The 22,762-nt window shown below is 47.4% G+C and overlaps 1 protein-coding gene across 1 annotated transcript in view; it reads right to left on the bottom strand.

Annotated features, from left to right (window-relative positions):
• The window catches only part of dimm (basic helix-loop-helix family member dimmed), a 564,311-nt gene that overhangs the window by 171,835 nt on the left and 369,714 nt on the right, over positions 1-22,762 (bottom strand). The window contains exon 5 of the mRNA XM_075702147.1: positions 15,183-15,244. The gene's annotated coding sequence lies outside the window, so the exon portion shown is untranslated. The remainder of the gene's footprint in view (positions 1-15,182; positions 15,245-22,762) is intronic.

Genomic DNA, 22,762 nt, shown 5'->3' with positions numbered 1-22,762 from the left:
TTTTCATACACTTTCAATTCCATTATATTTATAATTTCTTTACTTCAATTAGCAAGTACAAGTAATTTCCCCATAGTTGTCCTTGGTGTCTTTGTTTGTTGGCTTCCTATATGATATGAGTAATAGAAATCGAGCTCCGCGGTTAGCCCCGTTTCTTATCGTTCATAATGTACGATCTGTTATAAAGGATCCTATACGATCCCTAATATTACGTGTACATAACTAATGGGGGCTATGTGCTATTTTCTCTCTTTCTTTTTTTTTTAGTGACTAGGTTAGGTTTCTTTTCATAAGCGCATCGCTTAGTATACCTCTTAGAAAGCTAAACTATCACTGGATAAATCAAAGTATTATCCGCGTTTTCTCGCTGCAAGCATTGATAATGCGATGGCTAATATTGAATGCTAGAATGCTTTAGCATGGTTTAAGGTGTCGAAATGCGGCCGCCGTGGCCTGGAGTCGATCCCGCGACCTGCTGAGCGCGAGGTCGCGGTATGGAATCCCGGCCACGGCGGCCGCATTTCGATGGGGGCGAAATGCGAAAACACCCATGTACTTAGATTTAGGTGCACGTTAAAGAACCCCCAGAAGGTCGAAATTTCCGGAGTACTCCACTACGGCGTGCCTCATAATCAGAAAGTGGTTTTGGCACGTAAAAACCCATAATTTAATTTAAGGTGCCATCCCCGCAGCAGGGTTCCATGGAGAAAATCTTTCTTGTTTAAACTCGACCGAAAATTTTCTTCTCATTGCCCGTCGTGCAGATTTCGGACACAGCTTCAATTGGTCAATATTTTTTAGCTTGCTGCAATTGACGAGAAATTAGAAGTAGTGTTGCCTAATGCAGGCTTAGTAGACCTCGTGGTGGTTCGCCAATTAAATTAATAATTAATTAATTAATTAATTGATTGAAGAACACCTAAGATAGAGGCGTTTAGATACCGATATTCTAGAATCGAATCGAATACCAATATTCGAGAAAGAAGACCTTCGAATACCCAATCGAATACCAAATATTCCCAATTTTTAAAGAAGTTAAACATTAAGTTGTTCTGTGGAGTACGTCTGACGAAAAGAAAAACTTAATTACGTTATTTGCTACATCTAATGTCATTATAAACTTCACTTCCCTTGTAGTGAAACATTTGAGAAACGTCCAAGTTGTGAAACAAAACGTTGTGAAACATAACTTTAAAGCGAAAAACAATGGCAAAGAAAATGTGGTCGTAATCTGATGCCCCGTGATAATGACAGCTATGAAAACAAAAGTAACGACACGTGACAGGATGGCCCCAGCATATCGCTCGTCGTGGGAGCCAAGGGCAGCACCACAGCTCCACGCCTCCGTTTTGAAGAAATCTTCACACGGTGACACAGATGAAAAAAAAAAAAAATTGCTACGCCTAAATAGAGACACGCTTAGGCGAGACGAGCTTACTCAAACGCGGTAAGCTATTGCGCACAACTGATCTCCTACATCCGCTTGTTCAAGAACTGGAGCTTCTGTTCAGCAACCACTGTCCCCCTGGGGCAGAATAATTGCGGAAGTCTCCGCTTACGGCGGTTTTTCGCCCGTGTATGTAGACTGCAAAACCTTTTGTTGTACCTTACAGCGTTGGAACGGAACTGATATTAGACAATTTCGAACAGTGAACTATAGAGTACGAATCAAGCATCAAAGACTATTCGATTCGTATTCAAAATTTCGAACATTCGACAACACGCCTGTGGCTCTACGAGCCACACGGAGCTACAGGGGCAGCGAAGCGAAGCGGAGGGCTCCGACATAAATGTCCCGTTGGGGTTCGTTAATATGGCGCCAAAGCTTGGTACAAAAGCGCCTCTGCAGACCAGCCGCATAGGAATGTGGCTGGCGCTGCGGCTGGGTGTCGAACCTGCAACCTCGCGCTAGCAAGCAGAAAGAACTTCATCGCCCATCGAACCTCCGCCCCGCGCCAGGTCGTGTTGCGAAACACCGCTTCGACTGCCGTAAATAGGCTAAATTTTTCTCCTTCGGATTCGAGACCCTTTCCTCTGACGGCATCTGTGGGTCTCCTTTTTCGTCACTCTCACTCGTCAGGTGGGTGGCCAAATCTGTCCAAATTTTGTGTAATTGCGGGCTGGTGTAGCCATCTATTTTGTATACGCGGCCTACGGGACTAAACTGTTGCACAATGTGGGGCATTGGTATCGTGTGAACGTAATATCCGTGACGGCGACCGATGAGAATATATGTGTCAGAACAAAGTGTTGCGTTTAAGTCGCTGATATACACATATACGTGTTTGTGTACGTGGGGCGTGCGTGCGTGCTTATGCATACGTATAAGGAAATCAATTTTGAAGAACACAAGTTTATTTGAACGTGATCTGTGCCTTCGGCAAAGCTGCGACCACACATCAAGCCGCGCTTCTATGTTGCTTCTCAGTTTATATTATCTTTTTTTATTAATATGAACTGAAAAGAGATGTTGGTACCGTTATTGCCACCGACACGGTACTCCTTTTAGCAGAGCAAGCAAAACAAATAGCGTTCACATTTGCAAAGTTATACCCACAGAAGCAAGACGCAGTTTCTACCAATAACTCTTCTGAAATATGCTGTATGTAACTTATGCTGGTGTGCGTGCGCGTGTGCGTGTGTGTGTGCGTGTGCGTGTGCGTGTGTGTGTGTGTGTGTGTGTGTGTGTGTGTGTGTGTGTGTGTGTGTGTGTGTGTGTGTGCGTGTGTGTGTGTGCGTGCGTGCGTGCGCGTGCGTGTGTGTGTGTGTGTGTGTGTGTGTGTGTGTGTGTGTGTGTGTGTGTGTGTGTGTGTGTGTGTGTGTGTGTGTGTGTATGTGCGCGTGCGCGTGTGCGTGCGTGCATGTGTCACAGCATAGTCAAGCGACCGATCGTATCTGCGATGCGTTGATATGCTGCAAAAAAAAAAACAACTTAACGATACTATTGAATTTGCCCCATTTCTAGGCTTTGTTCGTTGTCGTCTCGACGGTTGAGAGTACGAGTAGGCAGCTAATTTATACCGAGGATGTAGTTGCCTCCCATCGAGCTGTCAAAACCATTATGACAGCAATGACGAATGCGAGAATGTCATAACGCAGGTGGTAGCCGTCATGTCGTGCTCTGCGACGTGCGCAACGACCGAAAGCGCGCGCCTCGCGGTTTTAAAAGACCTCGTAAACACGGTGAGATGAAGATTCCGTGTAGCCGACGTCACCATAAAAAAAAAGGTTACAGAAGTGTTGGTATCGCACAAACATAAAAAAAAAGAAGCCTGCGACTAACAAATGAGCAGAAAACACAAAAACTAAGGCAGAAAAATGTATTGTAAGAGGAAAATACTACACAACCAAGCGTGTAGCCGGTTACATAATATATATGCGTAGTCCGAGAGCGCGACATATAGGCAACACGTTAACGTACAATCACAGCCCACAGTACTGTCCACGAACTTCACTTATATCTAGACAGTGAAATGAACATATGTAGGTTCACACATACTGTATCGAAGAAAAATGCTATTCATATATGGACGATCGAAATCACAAAGCATTCAACTGCATAATTTCAGCAGAATTTCAATGTTGTATTTATTGTAAATGTGACCACTAAGCTGCATACCAGCACCACAATAAGCTGCTTAATAGAATGCATGTTTGCTAAGCATAAGCCTTTATAATAAAGTTCACTTTGTTCAGAACTGAGAAAGTCTTGAAAAAAAAAAATTCGACGACGATCTCGGTACACACTAATGCAAAATTTGAGCGCAGCTGTGTATGTGTTCCGGATTCACGATGCATATTGCGGCAAAGAATTGCAATTCTGAACGACAGGATCCTCTCGGCGGAGGCACGGAGCCCCGGCTCGGGCTGCTCGTTCAGCAGATGCAGCAGGCGAAGCATTTCCACCGGTTGCCTCGCTGGTTGCACAGAAAGAAAGCGCGAACACGGGAACGCGTGGCTCTCACGGAGCGAATCCTCTAGCCGCGGCGGCGCAGTGGGTCCGAAGCACCCCCCCCCCCCGCAAGGCTTTGTTTCTATTGTGGTATCGGTGAATGGGCTCACCGCAATTCCTGGTGGCCGCGGTCGAGCACGTCTTGTGCGGCACTCCCCATTTCCTCCTCACATTTCCGCCATGCTCTCCTCCTCCGCTTTCCTCCTCATCCACCCTCTGCGCCTTTCTCTTTCGTTTTCCTCCTCGCGCTCTTTTCGCTATCCCCGTCTTTCGCTCCGCGTTCGCTCTTTCATTCTTCGTTGTGCTTGTTCGCTCGGTTACGCCGAGGGACGCCGACGCTCAACGCAGACGCGGGCGTAACGCTCTAAAACGAATACCAGCGCAAACAACGGGACGCACAGACTGAGGCAGACGTGCTTAGTGTGTACGTCCCATTGCTTACGCTGTTATTCGTTTTTTACTAACCGGCCCAAGTCGGCACATTTATTGGAGACAATGTTCCCTATTCTATTCGAATGTACTTTCCCTCGAATAGCGCAGAAACCACAGACGATGATTATCAAAGTAAGCGAACAGCGGAAGGCTTCTAAAACGCTATTCGATTTAATAGACCAATGATGCGCGTGCAGGCGCGTATGCCTTGCAGTGTGAATATTTACGCAGCACTTCTAGTTTCGACGCGTAATTCCGTAGGCAACGGAACTGTCAACCGGAACATATGTGGCGGAAGCACGGGTGGCTATATACGTAAGTCAATGTGTCAAAAGTGTGTCGCCTCCTGTGTCGCGAGCGCCGGCGCAGAAGGCGACTGCCTTCCTCCTCTCCCGCGGCTGCGACATTGGGAGAGTGCAGTGGGAGAAGAGGCAAGCGGCTCGTCCTGCCCGAGCGTTCCACCAAAGCCATCGCGAACCTTCCAACGGCCCCAAAGTTCTTGCGCGGCAGCATGTGTCCGGCTCAAATAGTTGTTGCAGAGACGTCTTCCATCGACGAATGCGCCACGCAGCCCGGTTGCAAGAGCAGCACGCGCCATTTTGCGTCGGCGTATTTCGAACGGGCGATGCAAGTCCGACCGTCGCAGACCAACCGTCGCAGACCAACCGCCGGCTACCACGGAAACGGGCGAGAGACACACAGAAGCTGCGGGGTTTTCGTTACCACGCAGGAGACGCAGGCACTGGGTTAACCCGCAGAGTGGTCTGCCGGGCAGGCGCGTCATGCCGGACACAGGAATGGCACATGCGATGAAGACAGCTTTTTAGATGTGGCTGAGGGACCGTCAAATAAACAACGTCCATGAAAACATACATTCCAGCACAAAGACCCTCCTCGCGGAGAAGTGTATAATGAAGAGATCGCCAGGTTTGCGGCTCCAGCAAGCAGACTATTTCAACTGTGCGCTTCAGGCCCTGACGTAAGTCTAAAAACCACGGCAGAGGCTACGCCAAAAGCTATTCGTTGTTAGGGAACATACTCTGTCTTGAAGAAGTTGAGTTTTCGACTAAAGTTACAAGGGCGAACCTTGTAGCTGCAACGGTTCAATTGCCATCGGAATTGATGAGCAGTGCGTGAATTTATCTATAGGTGATGTCTAAAAAATGGTAGCCGTGACGTGCTTCCGGCTTTAAAATCACTTCCGGCGCATGTGTGGAAAACCATGGCCTTCAAGATAAGATTATTTCGGAAACCGCTGCTGCGGCGTGGATTTAGACACCACCTATTATTCCCCGTACTTTTACTTCAGACGATCACGTCGCGCTGTTTATTACGGTACATTGTTGCAAAATTTCCAAGTAACCGTGCTTTTCTAAACGCTCATGGGCGGTATTTTGGCCCGTGCGTAACAATTGCGAATGGTTGCATTTATAACGACATATCATCACACATGATCAACCTGCAAAGTCACAAATTCGTCTGAAGCTAGTATGATGATATTTGGGCCAATTTATGCGCTGGCCACAATTCCTATACAGCTGCCCGTGACACTAGCTTCAGATTTAGCTCCAGTTCTTTATTTACAAGATGCCCCCCTTCGAAACGATATTTATTTTCGAAAACGCCCACGCCACTGGAGTTTGCCGCAACAAGAGTAATTACGCTGGAGAGCTAACTGACGTCACTCAGCTGACAGACCTATTTGTCTTTGCATACGGAGTAACTAAGGACTGAGTAGTCGCCCCATCTTGACGTCAAGTTTCGCAGCTCGCATGCCAGAGGCACGTCACTCAACTCAATGACGATGACGGATGACGTTTTACAGTTGCGAGCCCTCCTTATCCGCTAATCTGCAACCGCGATGTGGCAGATCCGAATATTATCACAACGCAGCCTCTACGACGTCACGTGAATACTGAAGTACTAATTATACGCGTAGTGCACCCGCCTATAGAGGCGCCACGTACGACACGTAGCGGGCGCTTTCGAAAGTACGCTCGGGATGCGGTGCGTAGCAGACGACAACACTCTGCAGCCAGGACGGCTGAAGTTCACGGCTGCGATTCTCGCTTTCTACGGGTGCCAGGCCAGTACTTCAGCGGCGGCAGCTGCAGGAAATACGCAGGTCTCTACGAGAGCGGACATGTGTACGATGTTGCCGGAGGTTGGGGCAACCCAGTATGCGCACCTACCAGGTGTGTCCCGCAGACAAACGCAACGAAGCCCAGTTATGCGAAGTGAAACTCGTGTTACGTTCCGCCCGCTTCGTTTTGTTCCCCAATGCGATGTCTAAATCGTTCTTTTTTTTATTATTCTACCTTTGCCCTAATACTGTTTATACCTTGAGCCTTATATACTTATACCTCAAACGACTCCGCACAGCGGGATACCGGCACGTATTGTAGTGGTGTTGCTCCCATTGCATACACACGACATCGCGAAATTAGTGGGGTCAAAGTGACCTCAAACAGAGTATCACGAATCGGCAATGAAAATGTGGACACTACGGAGTCACCGAAGTTGCCGAACGCACGGGTGAATTAGAGCGCGAGTTATAGCGCTGTCCTGCCAGTGCAGTTTCGCTGCGTACGTGATTAGGCCGGGTTTAGTTCATTGCGGCACAGGCCCCCATCGTACACTGCCATATCCGCAAAACGTTAAAGAATTGAATTGTGTGCGGAAAGCAAGCGTAATAAGGCACCCTGCGTGGAAGTCTGCTCAGACAGCATCAATGTGTAACGGCTTCACAAAAAATGATGGGGAGCTTCGAGCAAAAAAAAAAAAAAAGAGAAAAAATACGAACAGCGATACTATACGCAGTAGCTAACAGCAATCCTCGCCCCGGGCTACGTCTTTTCTGACGGACTCTTAAAGGAAAATTTGCTGGGTTTCATCCCGATAAAATAGAGCGCGAATGAAACCCCGTATAAACGAGGTGAGGCGGGAATCTCGTATTTAAACAAAAAGTCAGCAAATGTTTTACATGAAGCAACTAGCAACAGTTCAATATGCGCAAAGCCACGCATAAAATCATCATCATCATCATTATCATCGTCGTCGTCGTCGTCATCATCATCATCAGCCTATTTTGTGTCCACTGCATGAGTAAGGGCTCTCCCTGCGATTTCTAATTACCCCTGTCCTGCGCCAACCAATTGCAACTAGCACCCGCAAATTTCCTAATTTCGTCACACCACCTAGTCTTCTGCCGTCCTCTACTGCACTTCCCTTCTCTTGGTACCTATTCTGTCACCGTAATTGTCCAAAGGTCATCTAATCTGCGCATTACATCACATTACGCATAATATAGGTATAAGAATAGGTGCACCGCGTGAAAGCTGGTGCGACGATTTAACGTGCCGCCTAAAACCAACAAAAACCGCCCATGCAGGGCTCAGAACCTTCAGCAAGCAACACGATGCACTCACACAGTCATGCGCCCTATAGCAAGGGCAGCACGGTAACAAAGCGGCAACGAGCACAGGCGGCAAGCGGCATTCAGTAAGTATAAGCGTAATGCCTTTAACTCGCGTCCCTTACTACGAATCAATCGAACCACACAAGAACATGGGCTGACCGTGATCAACGTCGTCGCTTACCACGTAAGCATGATCGAGTGTATCGAACAACGAAATGACAATAGGAAGTGCCATGAAAAAAAAATCGGCAGTGACAAGACTGCTTACGTGTGGGAGTGTGAAAGCATTATAATCCCTTTGGCGAAACGTGTTTTTTTTTTCGCACGTTCCTTGTCCGCGCAAGCTCTAGGCTTCGTTCTAACTGCGCCTCGGTAAGGCCAAATCCAAACTCGCCAAGCGTCTCAACGCGCTTGCTAGCCCGCGAGGAGAGAGAGACAGAGAGAGTAAACGTTTATTGTGGTAGAGGTTGTATGGTTATGGCGGGGTTGTTGGAGAAGTATGGGAGGGGCCTTTGCCCTGCAGTGGGCGTAACCAGGATGATGATGATGATGATGATGATGATGATGATGATGATGATGATGATGATGGTTATGGCGGGTGGAGCTGCCCGCGAGGAGTTCACAACTCGCAGGACCGTCAGCACCGGTCAATTGGACATTAATGCTTTTGTCTTTTCATTTCATGCATTCATGACGTGGCGCCACCTCCTCCTCACTGGCTGCGCCGTCACGTGCTCAGTGAAGCCCGCCCTATGGGCCCGCCTTTTTTCAACCAGAACCGTGGAGCCGCGGTGGCGTCCGGAAAGCGTGCCCGCCTCGCGCCCAGACCGAAACTTACCAAATTATTCATTTGAAAGGCCATTAATTTACCTTGCTTACAGCAACTAGAAATTCTACGCAAAAGCAATTTTGCGACGTGTTTTGTTTTTGCTCTTTGAAATCGATAGTTCGACGATAATTAGTCTGGTCGGGATGAGGCATAATGAAAAGGAAAACGCCGACCAGAAACGAAATGGTTAATAATAATAATATTTGGGGTTTTACGTGCCAAAACCACTTTCTGATATGAGGCACGCCGTAGTGGAGGACTCCGGAAATTTCGACCACCTGGGGTTCTTTAACGTGCACCTAAATCTAAGCACACGGGTGTTTTCGCATTTCGCCCCCATCGAAATGCGGCCGCCGTGGCCGGGATTCGATCCCGCGAGAAACAAAATGGTTGCCTCAACCCCAATACGAAATAGCGCATAGGAATTCGCTTGAACAGCAGCTCGGGCTTGCTGGTTTTCCATCCTGGTGTTGACAGGGCGAAACGCAGACGGAGACACGAGGCGAGAAGACGACACCACAAGCGCTTGTGGCGTCGTCTTCTCCTCTCGTGTCATCATCATCATCATCATCATCATCATCATCATCATCATCATCATCATCATCATCATCAGCCTGGTTATGCCCACTGCAGGGCAAAGGCCTCTCCCATACTTCTCCAACTACCCCGGTCATGTACTAATTGTGGCCATGTTCCTGCAAACTTCTTAATGTCATCCGCCCACCTGACTTTCTGCCGCCCTCTGCTACGCTTCCCTTCCCTTGGGATCCATTCCGTAACTCTTGACGACCATCGGTTATCTTCCCTCCTCTCGTGTACCGTCGACGTTTTGCGCTGTTAACGCCAGCACGGGATTTGCTCCAGCGAAGAAGACCGTGCCTCTGACCCGTTCGAGGTGCGCCGCGAAACATCCTGGTTGCGGGAATGCCCTGTTAGCTTTATTGATTCCGTGCAGAACGACGCACCCGCAACGGCGCTTCGTCGCGCGTGGTGTGACCCCGGGCCCACGCAGCCAGGGGTCAGTGTGCCAGGGGTCAGTGAGGCATTGGCTCGGGTTCCGCGGACATTTGAGTTACACGTGGCGCACGGTCCCGCCCGCAGGATGAAGGATGAAGCACGTCAAATGCCTGCTCAAGAAAGAAAAGTTTCGAGGCGTTGTTTGAAGAGTTCCCTGCGCATACCGAGACTATGTTTAGACCGGCGAGAGCGCACATATTGAAACAACGTATGAATGACGTCGGAAATAAGAACGTTGTCTCCAACGCACTTGCGGAACACGTGGCAGCAGCTAATCGTGAAGTTGACTGGGACAAAGCAAGCATAATTGCGAAAGAGAGAAACTGGTGTTCCCGTCAGTGTCTGGAATCGCCTCTTATATGCAGGCTGCGAAAAAAAAAACGCTAAACAGAGATTGGCAATCTTACACCTGCGCACGCTGGGTGCCTCGGTCGCGTACTAAAACGGACATAAACTCTCCCTGTAGAGCCACTTGTTTGCGAACAAGGAGGCTTCCGAAATGTCTTCAAGTTTTTTAAAGCACTTCATTATTTTTGGTCGGCGTTCCTCTGTTTTCCTTTTCGCTTTTAACTGTTTGCGCCGTGGACCATTCTTGGCACCATCTCTGGTCGCGCCGACCAGGCTGACGTATTTCGAGTAATGGGGTGCATGTAATGCTTTCGCATTAAAATTTCCCCACAAAAGCGCTGCTACGATATTTAAAAGCGACCGGATTGAGTCAGCGTCTGTCAGCGTCTGTGATCCGGACTGAGTGACCGACTGATATCTCCAGTGAACTTTCTCTTCTTTTAACGCGATAGCGTTAAGGAGCTCGTGTCGCAGAAAAGCCGGTGTCGTCGGCGTCGGTGTCGGTGTCGGCGTCCGCGGCGTTGGCCGTGAGCGATAAATCACGCCAGGCACTTCATAAATAAAAAGCAACTTCAAAGATGGGCTGGGTGGGAATCAAACCAGGGTCTCCGGAGTGTGAGATGGAGACGTTACCACTGAGCCACGAGTTCGATGCTTCAAAGCGGTACAAAAGCGCCTCTAGTGAACGCGGTGTTGCCTTAGAAACGAGTTGTTTCTAAGGCTCAGGCGTGCGTCGCTTGCTCAGGCGCACATTTCGTTGCCGCGCCGAACGCTGCGTTTCGACGCTCACCGCGTCCGATGCGGGGCGCGTAGTCGCTGCGCCGTAGCCCATTGTCTTACACCCCTTGGAGGGTCGACGGGAACGCTGTCGCGTTCCACTCTTGAAGGCGAAGCTTAAGCGTCCTCCAATTTTTAATCTTTCCGTCCCTTTTTCCCTTTCCCCAGTGTAGGGTAGCCAACCGGGCTCAGTCCTGGTTAACCTCCCTACCTTTCTTTTATCATTTTCTCTCTCTCTCTCCCGTAAAATGTCGACGATCCATTGTTGCCGTTGCTCCCACCTCGCGAGCACTCGCGGGGCATGAGTACAACCGCGTCACCGCTAAGGTTTTGCAACTGTTCCGGCACCCGGCTGAGCAAAAAAAGAAAAAAATGTTTTTCGACATGCCTCAAAGCTTTGGCAACTACACGAATGCGACGGGTGCTGCTTATTTCGCTCCGAAAACGCGAAATCGAGCAGGGAAGCGCGAGCAACTGTGCAGAAAAAGAAAACTACGGCGAACGGCCGCCCCTTTTCTCCAGTGCGCTTAGGAAGACCGCCACAAGTGACGCGTTCGTATGCGCGCACTACGCGCGCACAGAATTCCCAGGAAGCCTACGAACGCCACTATCCCCGGCTGAGTGGAGATACGTGTGACTCCGTCTCTCTCTCTCTCTCTCTTTCCTTCCCTCCCTCCCTCTCTCTCTCTATTTTTTTATGCGATTGTCTTTTCTGCTGGAAGTCGGTACTCTCTCCAAGTTTCTGCACGTGCCAAGGCCCTTCTTTATATTTGACGCTGTGTTGTAAAATTCTACACTACGTCTGGCGATCAGCGGCTTGCACCGTATTTCTGCGCACCTGTTTGCGAATGACGCGTGCTTTCTGCATGTGGTAGCGTCAGCATTAGGAGATTCGCAATTAATGCGCATCGATTCAGTCGGATTGGAGTAAACAAATTGTAGTTCAAGTACGAGGATCGGTTTGTCTGTACACCCAACGCTACTGCACTGTGTCAACCTACCCCTAATGTAACCCAGATAAAAAAAAGTTTGTGTAGAAATTATCGAAGGCATCAAGTTCCTTCAAAAATTACTAGAGGAAACTCTGACACTGCGATTGTTCGACTACAGTAGGAATAATGGCTGGTACATTGATCTGTCTGATATTCGCACCTGCGGCTTCAAAGGTTCTGATGAAGGCATTCATTACGCTATATATTTCTAAGTCTCCCAAGTATTCACAATTTTCTAACAAGAGCCAGGAAATTAGCCTCTCCACACATGCGAAATCATTGCAAATCGTTGCAGTTATAGCCCAATATTTATCGAAAATGATCAACAGGTGGTGTCCAAACCCACGCCCCAGCGACGGCTGCCCACGACGGAAGCGATTGCGAGAACTGAAAAATACATCGACGTCAAGGTTTGCACACTTCCTGCTGACGAAGTCGCGAAGCCATTTCAAGCCAGAAAGGACGAAGCCGAAACAAGTCTGTGTACTACTACTGCCCACAATTCCTGCGCTGGTTGAACCGCCATGTTGGCGGCACCCGTAGTTGGTGAGAATCAGCGTTACGCTATTCGTATTTGCAGGAAAAATTGTTGGTTCGCGTTAAACAGGCAACCAAACCTGCTACACGATGCGAACGAACTCGCCAAACGTCCCGGTGCAGCAGCACGTTCGAGGCAAATGAGTTTTTAGAGTTGTCATTCACTGAGTGCAGTGCATGCGTCTGTAGCTCCATGGGCATAGCCATCGGGCTGCCACGCCTTCCCAACGATCTTCTTTTGCCTAATCGCAATAACTTGGAGACTGCCCTACGCGAATGAGTATGTTTCTGTAACTAGCGGAAGTGTGCGTACAGATCCACCGAGAGTCCCCGATAAGCTAGAGCTCGGCTCCAGCACCGGTTCAGGCGGCCACAGATGCAGCGAGTGTGAGGCAAGACAATAAAGCAACAAAGAAAGAAAGGTAGTAACTGCCGTCGGCGTTCCCGTTGGCGCTGCACGCTAACAGCTGTTCGCAGAAGTTCTGCAGCCCGTTCCGCGGTACCCGGATGAAAGAAGGTGGAACGGAGTGAGACGACGCTCCTACGCTCTTTCATCTCGGAGAGCGCAGCTGCTCGCGGAAGGGGGATGACGTAACAATGACGTCACCGAGAGGCCGAAGCGCGACAAGTTCGCGGGCGCAGCTGTTCCAACAGCGAAGGCCGCCCGCGCGTGTACGGGGTTTCAACGCACGCGCGTCGCTTCTGATGGTGGAGCAAAACTTTCTCTCTGCTCTCCTTTTTTTTTCAATTATTCTTTCTCGCCTTCCTTCACTTCTTTTTACCCCTGGCACCTCACTTTTTTGAGTTCGCGTTATTTCATACATTTGTTTATGCGGGTTTTAGTGTGGAGGGGGGGCATGCGTTTTTTTTCTTGTTGTTGTTGTTGTTGTTGTTGTTACTAGCTCTTTTGGAGTATTCATTTAGCGTTTTAACTTTTTTGCAGCGAAGTGGGGACGGAGGGGGAAGTATGGAGCGTCAGGGAATGTCGCGATAATTGACCCAGCTGGTGAAATTAGTCGATTGCGACGAGTACGCGTCGACACGCGCCACTGCAGCCGTTTGTTCAGCGTTAATAACGTGTTATTTTGAGCGGGAAATGTGGCAGTCGAAGCGACAAAAAAAAAAAAAAAAGAGAGAGATATATAGACAATGTGCAAGAACTCTGGGACGTAGCGCATGAGTCTGCGCCAAAGCGATGATGCGACGCTAACGCGTAGCGGCGGTTTTCCCTTCGAAGCAAATGTATAGGCACACGTTATAGTTTTTCGCTGTCGTCACTGCGGCCGCCATCTTGAGGTTCTAGCTAGTGGGCAAGCCTCCTAAAGAAGAAAAGTAACAAACGGCCCCACAATACAACAACCGAGCGACAATTTGACGGCAGTGATAACCTAGCGAAAATCAGCCACCGTCGACGAGCGAAACAATGTACTGAGCGCCGATGTGGTGCAATGTCGTTACAGTGGCCGCCATGTTTGGGTACTAGCGCGGTGAGAAAGGTTGCGTCCGCGACGTCACGTGAAAGCTATCTGTACCGTTAGCGCAATATTGCACCGAGCTTGTCAACTCGTAGCTTAAGCGAGCTTAAGAGCTGCCTTGCGAACAAGGGATAGAATATTGCAGACTATATTGAGGTCGCCGCTATGTGACCCAACTCTCCTTAGCTATACTGCGAAACGTTTTGGCGCAAGCCTCTTTTTTTTCATTTATTATTTAGCTAGAGCATCTAGTTTCAATAATTGGCTGCGAATTGAATCAGCAGCCTCGAGCAAGATGCTGCTAAAAGGCAGACGCAAAAAAAATATCCCCACATTGTTCACCAGACAACGTAACGCTTAGTCACGGTTGCCTGACTATTTTCAATTTATTTCATCAAGCGCAATGTCGCTTAGTCACGGTGGCCTGAAGTATTCCCAAGTACTCAAGCGACCATAGTACTGCTTAATCGCGGTCATCTGAACAACACCGGCGTTGTATGGAGAATGGCGCTGGGATGACTCCTACCTGATTATTTGGCTAGACGCTTAATAGTACTTAGTACGCTTAATCTAAATGACACATGGCTAACGGAATAAACAGACTACGGCGTAATTTCTGCTCGAGGCTGTGTTACGTACCTCGAGACACTTATCTATCGCGTTTTCTCTCAAACCCTTTCAAGCATGTTCTTTTTCTTACATAGAAGTTTTAAGAAGTCTAAAGGGGGGGGGGACAGGGGGCAGAGAGAGGGCTTGGAGGCGAACAACAAACAGTTTGACGATAGCTAAATCAGCGGGGAAATTAACGTGATCCCGACACGTCCATAGAGCCGCAAGCTTTGCCGCCGCTTCAGAAGGTTAACGTACAGGAGATGTGATTGTGAACGTTAAAAGGTTGCCTGCCTACGGAGCGATTAAACTCTTTGTGGGGGAAGACAAAAGGCCACACGAGAAAAGACGACGCCCACATCTTTGCTTGTAGAAGCATGCTGCGACACAGAGGGCTGTGACATTACTGCCGGTTGTTCCCCTAGGCTGGTACTTGCCACTTTCGCTATTTGGATAGAGATTACAACCGAGAGGTTAGAGCGGTTAATTGGTTTGACGCATTGTTTCCAAACTGAATCCAGAGTCTAAGATGCTTGCGTAGCGTTTTGATTTTTCTTTGATTATCTTTTGTTTCACGCACATGCAAATGATATTCACGCGGTTCTTTGTTTGCATACGTGACTGTAGCCTTTCACAAAACCTGTTCAAAAAGCTGGCGCAAGTATTAGCGGGGGGCGGCGAGGGTTAAGGGAGGAAAGGGGTATGCTTGAAGAGGGAGGCTTAATGGGGTGTGGAAACAATGCAGCGATAATTAAACCGGCGCGCAAAATATAAATTAGGATGCTTCAACGCTTACCGTTCGGAACTCGGCTGCTTTTGAATTTCAGCTGGCACGTCTCCCGGTGGTGAAGATCGCTCCTACAGAGAGTGATAAATAGAATATCCTTAAAAAAAAAAGACTTGGGAATACAACAGCAGTGTCTGCATTTACATTGAGGCATGGTGCGTAGGTTGATAATGGCGGCGAGGCGTAGCTGCAGTAATAAATTTTTGTGAAGTGTACACGTACGTATATTATTCCCAAGTTGTCTATTATTTGAATAGAGACATTGACTGCTTAGTAATTACGCGCTATTATGTTAACCTGCATGCCTCGTGTTTGCTTTTGTTTTGTATGTTTAAATACATAAGAAATTTCACATATCGGGAACATACGAATTTGGGTAAAAATGCAAGTAAAGGTAAAAATCATACTAAACAACATTATTCATAGGCTGCGCCTGTCTCCCAAGAGAAGCGATTCAGGCCCTTGAGGCTTTGGGTGATCTGCAATTTGCAGTGATATGTACTGACTGAAAAATAAGGATGTATGTATGTATGTATGTATGTATGTATGTATGTATGTATGTATGTATGTATGTATGTATGTATGTATGTATGTATGTATGTATGTATGTATGTATGTATGTATGTATGTATGTATGTATGTATGTGTGTGTGTGTTTATGTATGTATGTATGTATGTATGTATGTATGTATGTATGTATGTATGTATGTATGTATGTATGTATGTATGTATGTATGTATGTATGTATGTATGTATGTATGTATGTATGTATGTATGTATGTATGTATGTATGTATGTATGTATGTATGTATGTATGTATCAGTCCTACGTGCCAACACAATTCACGCCTACTGCAGTTTGTCAGCCCCAAGAAAGCTTGAGCGCCGTTGAAAGCTTTGAAGCAAGCAGTTTCGGAACGCATTCACGACGTACACATATTCGGGCAACATGTCTACCCAAGACGGTTCATTAAAACTGAACGGCTCTGGTGCTGCAGTTGTCACCCCGGTGAAATCTGAAGAGATCAAGTTAAAGTATTCTTGCATGACCACATAGACGGGCGCGGAGCTTGCGGCAGTCCGTGCGGCGCTTGATTTCAATAATCAGGAACCACCGCAGCAATGCACAGTTCTTAGTGATTACAAGGCAGCCCTTCAGCGCATACAAAGCCCAATGCGCCACGGACCCAATGAACAACTGGCCTCAGAAATTCCACGGACACATCATCGCCGCCACGACAAGGGACCCAACACAACCTTCCAATGACTGCCAGCGCATTGCAACATCAGCGGGAATGACCACGCCGCCGCAGCCGCCCGATCTGCACACGAAAGTGGTCAATGCATCTTCGATTCCGTTTTCGCGAACAGACGCTGCGACTGGCCTGCGATTGATGCCCCGTGAATGTACTTTGGCCCCGTGGGAACCGAGCGGTTTCACCGTGCGTCATTTGTGTTCGTTGCCTCCGGCTATACGGATGCGTCTACCGTCTGGGTTACCGCGACGTTAACAGACCGTGCTGTACCGTCTGTGGCTAGGCGTTGCATCTACAAGCTCTTGTGCATTCCTCGTTAAAATGACCAACAGCGCCACATTCAGTTGTGTAGAGACGCTCGGACACATTACCTACGTGTGCCCGTGCTGTAGCGCCGTGGAGCAAGTGATGTGCACAGTGATCGACCTAACAATGGAAACTACCTAGGGATGGAAATAACATCGCCGCTTGGTGTAAAAACTGGCTAACGGAACTAAACCCCCCAGAAATGCAAGCTGATGACTGTAACGAGATGCGACGTGCGTGTGTGTGCCTGTCTATATGGTAGAGCACGCCCAGCTCGAACATGTTTCATCCTTCTGTTATTTAGATGCAACTATGTCATCTGACTTATCCTGGAAATGTCACAGGAAATCCGTAACCAATAACGCAAATCGTGTGTTAGGCTACTTGCGGTAAAAACTTTAGCCAATCCCCTTCATCACTGCAACTACTATTTATTTATTTATTTATTTATTTATTTTCACATACTGTCAATCCCTCATGGGATTATAACAGGAAGGGCAAGTACATATGGTAGTATTTGCGAACAAAGAATATAAATAGATTATATAATCATAAGTGTGTTAATGCAAAGGTTTTGGTTTCACTAAACAAAAGAATTAAGTAGTTCATCACAAATGCAATATTTGGGTACAATATACTATTACAAGGAAGAATCTGAGAAAACAAGAAACCAAACAAGAAGAAAGAAAAAAAGACACCTGAAAGCACATGTGATATACAATACCTAATGAACATGACAAACAGGGTGCAGTCGTGCGTATGATGCATCATACAATACATCATGTATAGAACGCTAGAGTTCGATCTAAGTTGGAATACGCTGCTGCTATGGGACCCTTACACGGCTCCTCTGGTTAATTCTCTTGAAATGGTTCAGAGTAATTCCACTCGCTTCATTCACTCAAACTGCGATCGTACTTCTAGCATATCTTTTATGAAAAGCAACTCGTGTCTACCACTTTCATCACTGTGCGGAAAGGCTTTTCGCTTATGCCTTGTTCATAAAGTATTTCATCATCATATCTTTAGCAGTGAGCTCATTCTTGCGCCTACTTATCCGTAATCTCGAGTTGATCAACGTAATAAAGTAAGATGCAATTTTTGCAACACAAACATATTTTATATTCATTTATTCCGCATAACCACCTTCCTGATGATATTGTGCCAATCGAAGACCAGCGCACTTTTCCGCCAAACCTTGTTCGCACTTTTCTCAAATGTGAGCACGTCACCACGTGCTCTGTAGCGCCGCATTGCCATATATTCCTGTGGTCCAGTTCAAATGTCGCTAGGTTTTATATAACTTGAATTTCATGGTATTGTTACTTGATTTCTTAATGATTACGCCCAGTCCACATGTTGCTTACGTTGTATAAATTTGTTCTCATCGTTGTTATTGTTTCACGCATGTACCCCACTCCCCTCTGTAATGCCTTGGCGCTTCAGGGCATAAATAAATAAATAAATAAATAAATAAATAAATAAATAAATAAATAAATAAATAAATAAATAGGACAATCGTCCACTATCCAAACTGAAAGCACTAGACCAGTGCTCCAAAACAGCTGCGGAGACCACCGATTCCTGCGGTCTCCGGGACTTCATGATAGATTTATTTTAAGAAAGCCGCCCCCTACCGCTCTAAGTGTATGCGGTTTCTGTGCTCGTTTCTCTTTCTCTCACCCCTTCCGCTCTCTTTCTCTTTTTATCCCCCTACTCCTCCCCTCCCCTGCCATGCAGGTAGCCAACCGGAACTACCTGTGGTTAATATATTTGTTTATTTAGTACCCACAGCGCCCATTCAGGCATTACAGTGGAGGGGGGTACAGAAGAAAAACGTCCGTCCGTCCGTCCGTCCGTCCGTCTGTCTGTCTGTCTGTACATCTATCTATCTATCTATCTATCTATCTATCTATCTATCTATCTATCTATCTATCTATCTGTCTATCTGTCTGTCTGTCTGTCTGTCTGTCTGTCTGTCTGTCTGTGCATCTGCCTGTTTGTCTGTCTGTCTGTCTGTCTGTGCATCTATCTATCTATCTATCTATCTATCTATCTATCTATCTATCTATCTATCTATCTATCTATCTATCTATCTATCTATCTATCTATCTATCTATCTATCTATCTGTCTGTCTATCTGTCTGTCTATCTGTCTGTCTGTCTGTCTGTCTGTCTGTCTGTCTGTCTGTCTGTCTGTCTGTCTGTCTGTCTGTCTGTCTGTCTGTCTGTCTGTCTGTCTGTCTGTCTGTCTGTCTGTCTGTCTGTCTGTCTGTCTGTCTGTCTGTCTGTCTGTCTGTCTGTCTGTCTGTCTGTCTGTCTGTCTGTCTGTCTGTCTGTCTGTCTGTCTGTCTGTCTGTCTGTCTGTCTGTCTGTCTGTCTGTCTGTCTGTCTGTCTGTCTGTCTGTCTGTCTGTCTGTCTGTCTGTCTGTCTGTCTGTCTGTCTGTCTGTCTGTCTGTCTGTCTGTCTGTCTGTCTGTCTGTCTGTCTGTCTGTCTGTCTGTCTGTCTGTCTGTCTGTCTGTCTGTCTGTCTGTCTGTCTGTCTGTCTGTCTGTCTGTCTGTCTGTCTGTCTGTCTGTCTGTCTGTCTGTCTGTCTGTCTGTCTGTCTGTCTGTCTGTCTGTCTGTCTGTCTGTCTGTCTGTCTGTCTGTCTGTCTGTCTGTCTGTCTGTCTGTCTGTCTGTCTGTCTGTCTGTCTGTCTGTCTGTCTGTCTGTCTGTCTGTCTGTCTGTCTGTCTGTCTGTCTGTCTGTCTGTCTGTCTGTCTGTCTGTCTGTCTGTCTGTCTGTCTGTCTGTCTGTCTGTCTGTCTGTCTGTCTGTCTGTCTGTCTGTCTGTCTGTCTGTCTGTCTGTCTGTCTGTCTGTCTGTCTGTCTGTCTGTCTGTCTGTCTGTCTGTCTGTCTGTCTGTCTGTCTGTCTGTCTGTCTGTCTGTCTGTCTGTCTGTCTGTCTGTCTGTTGGTCGGTCGGTCGGTCGGTCGGTCGGTCGGTCGGTCGGTCGGTCAGTCGGTCGGTTTGTCCGTCCGTCCGTCCGTCCGTCCGTCCGTCCACCCGTCGGTGTGGATCAGAGAGAAAACGGGGATAGCCGATATTAGAATTGACCTCAAGAGAAAGAAATGTAGTTGGGCAGGCCATGTAATGCGTAGGGTAGAGAAATGGTGGGCCACCAGAGTTGCCGAATGGGCACCAAGGAAAGGGAAGCGCAGTCAAGAACTGCAGCAGACTAGGTGGGGCGACAAAATTAGGAAATTCGCAGGCGCTAGTTGGAATCGGTTGGCGAAGGACAGGGCTAATTGTAGGTTGCAGGGAGAGGACTCCGTCCTGCAGTGGACATAAGAGAGGCTGCTGCTGATTATATAATCTTGTCCTTCTATTACAAAACAGGTCGGCCCGAAATGGACCCAGCGGAGGTGGGGAAAGAGCAGGGTGCGTGACGGAAATTCGATGAGACGGCAAAATTACGCGGCTCCTCCTGGCGGCTTCACTGCCAACACTTATAATGCAGCAGCAGAAGTTGCTTTGAAAGGTCATGGTTTCTTGTCATCTTTTATAAGTTATGAAATGCGGGACTGTTACAAACGTTCATTCGATGCCACATACCGCGGAAATTCCTTTACAGCCCTCTGACAAAATTCTCAAGGCATGAAATTGCGTTCACGGCGTTTGATATATTATTGCGCAGTCTCAGGATAGTGTTAAATGGCATGTTATGAATAGATTATAACAAAAAAATGTGCCACAATTTTGTTTAGTCGGTGGTGTCGCTGAAGTTGCCGATGAAGTTATATGCTTCTATAGAATATCAATGCGGTGCTTTTACCAAGACATATCGAGAATTTGTTTTTCTTTCCTTTGTTCTTTGTTCCTTCTTTTTTTTTTCATTTGGGGTTTTACGTGCCAAAACCACTTTCTGATTATGAGGCACGCCGTAGTGGAGGACTCCGGAAATTTTGACCACCTGGGGTTCTTTAACGTGCACCTAAATCTAAGCACACGGGTGTTTTCGCATTTCGCCCCCATCGAAATGCGGCCGCCGTGGCCGGGATTCGATCCCGCGACCTCGTGCTCAGCAGCCCAACCCCATAGCCACTGAGCAACCACGGCGGGTGTTTTCTTTGTTGCTAACAGCCGATATGGTTACATGTGCTTCATACGGAAGATCGATAAATTTTATGATGGTGCAAGCAAAGATGCGATGAGAAATACAAATCAATAAATTAATTGTGTTTTACGTGCCAGGACTACGATCTGATTATGAGGCACGTCATAGTGGAGGACTCCGGAAATTTGTACCACCTGGGGTTATTTAACGTGCACCTAAATCTAAGCACACGCGTGTTTTCGCATTTAGCGCCTATCGAAATGCGGCCGCCGTGGCCGGGATTCGATCCTGCGACCTCGTGCTCAGAAGCCGAACACCACAGCCACTAAGCAACCACGGCGGGTGGGAAGTACCAAAGTAACAGCCCCAGAAGTTAAGTAATGCTCTATTCGAGCGAGAAATCACCCAGTAACATCGCTCTCGGTGCTCAGGTTTCCAATGCCGATGTCGCTCCGACAACTTGTTCGCCGCCTTTCGAAAGTACATCCTGTCTGCAATGCTCCTGGCCAACATGACATCACTGCAACTATCGTAAAGTGTTCTACAAGCGCTTTCGATATTACCATCAAAACCTGCAGCGTGCGTATTGAATGTTTCAGTGTTGGCTCATGACTCACTACCAGAGGCACGAAAACTCATGCATACAGCCATAGACCTGTTCATTGCAATACGGGTGTCACAAGGTGCCCTTTTGAGCATCAACGAGCCCGATCGCGATCGAACTTATCAGTCGTGATTGGCTCCTTTGTCCAGTAAATGCGGTGGCTGAGTGCGCCAAGTGATAAGTAAGCGTGACAAAGGACTGTGTATTATAATTGCACCGTGACGTCTATAGACACGAGCCACATAATTTTTTTTCAAGGCGATCACTAACATGACACTAACATGATAAAAAAAACTGTCAACTCTACAGAAGTAAAAGCGGCACTTGAGAATTCAATGTAACACGTAAGCGTGACAAAGGGATAAATGTGTGTTAGGAACGATCCACCACATAAGCACGAGCCACATAACGCTTATGCCCGAGTGAACGCCCTTAAAAACGCTAACATCAACCGTCTGCTCCAGATTTGTACAACTTGTACAAGTTTCCTGCCGACTCAACGGTAAAACAAAGTTACTCTGTAACTTCCTGATGGTGACGAGTAAATCATTACACAAACTGAGCAGCAAACATCTGAGAGCGAACACACTACGCTATGTCCACCAAATTCAACCGAGGAAACTCGAGCGGCCTTATCAAAGACGTTGGCATTGCAGCAGTCCGCCGACTCGAAGTCACGATGCCTTTGAAATATTCAAAACACTCGCGTTATACTTTACGCATCTGCGTTATGCAAGGAAGAAGAGACAGAGAAAGAAACAAAAAGGAAACAAGGACGATAACGACATCGGTGCAAGAGCGGAGCAAGCATGAGGTTCCGCCTGGATGCCGCAACGGCTGCAAGCAGACGAAAAAAAAAAAAGAAAGGAATGTGATACGACCGCATCTCTGCGCAGGCCTGCAGAAGGGTGAAGGCATAAAAATTTGCATGCGCTAAAGCACGCTGCTTTCTCCGGCGTCGTCGCAATAACACGTGCGGGAATGAAAAAAAAAAACAAATAAGAAGCAAAGGCTGAAAACAAAACAAGAAAAGAAACCAGGGAAGTTAACTCTACGACAACAAGCCTTCGCGCATTCGTTGGCTGGTCTAGGTTAGTTCGTCTGCAAGAACACGCGAATAACAGACGTAGGCAGGCGAGGCGCCGTAAAGCAACAGAGGGGGCGCTACGATCAACACAAGAACACACGTTCTCTTTCGCGCATTTTGCGTTTGTTCGCTTAATTCTTTGTTAATTCAGGCTTCTTTATCTATTTTTTTTTCAGACGAAGACGAGGGAACAATAGCGCTGGTTCAAGCATTGCGGTGACCCCAGCTGAGGCAGTCG

This window comes from Dermacentor variabilis, chromosome 8, assembly GCF_050947875.1.
Source record: "Dermacentor variabilis isolate Ectoservices chromosome 8, ASM5094787v1, whole genome shotgun sequence".
NCBI classification, from domain to species: domain Eukaryota; kingdom Metazoa; phylum Arthropoda; class Arachnida; order Ixodida; family Ixodidae; genus Dermacentor; species Dermacentor variabilis.
Note: the sequence above shows the minus strand (reverse complement) of the source record. Positions and strands in the feature narration are given on the sequence as shown.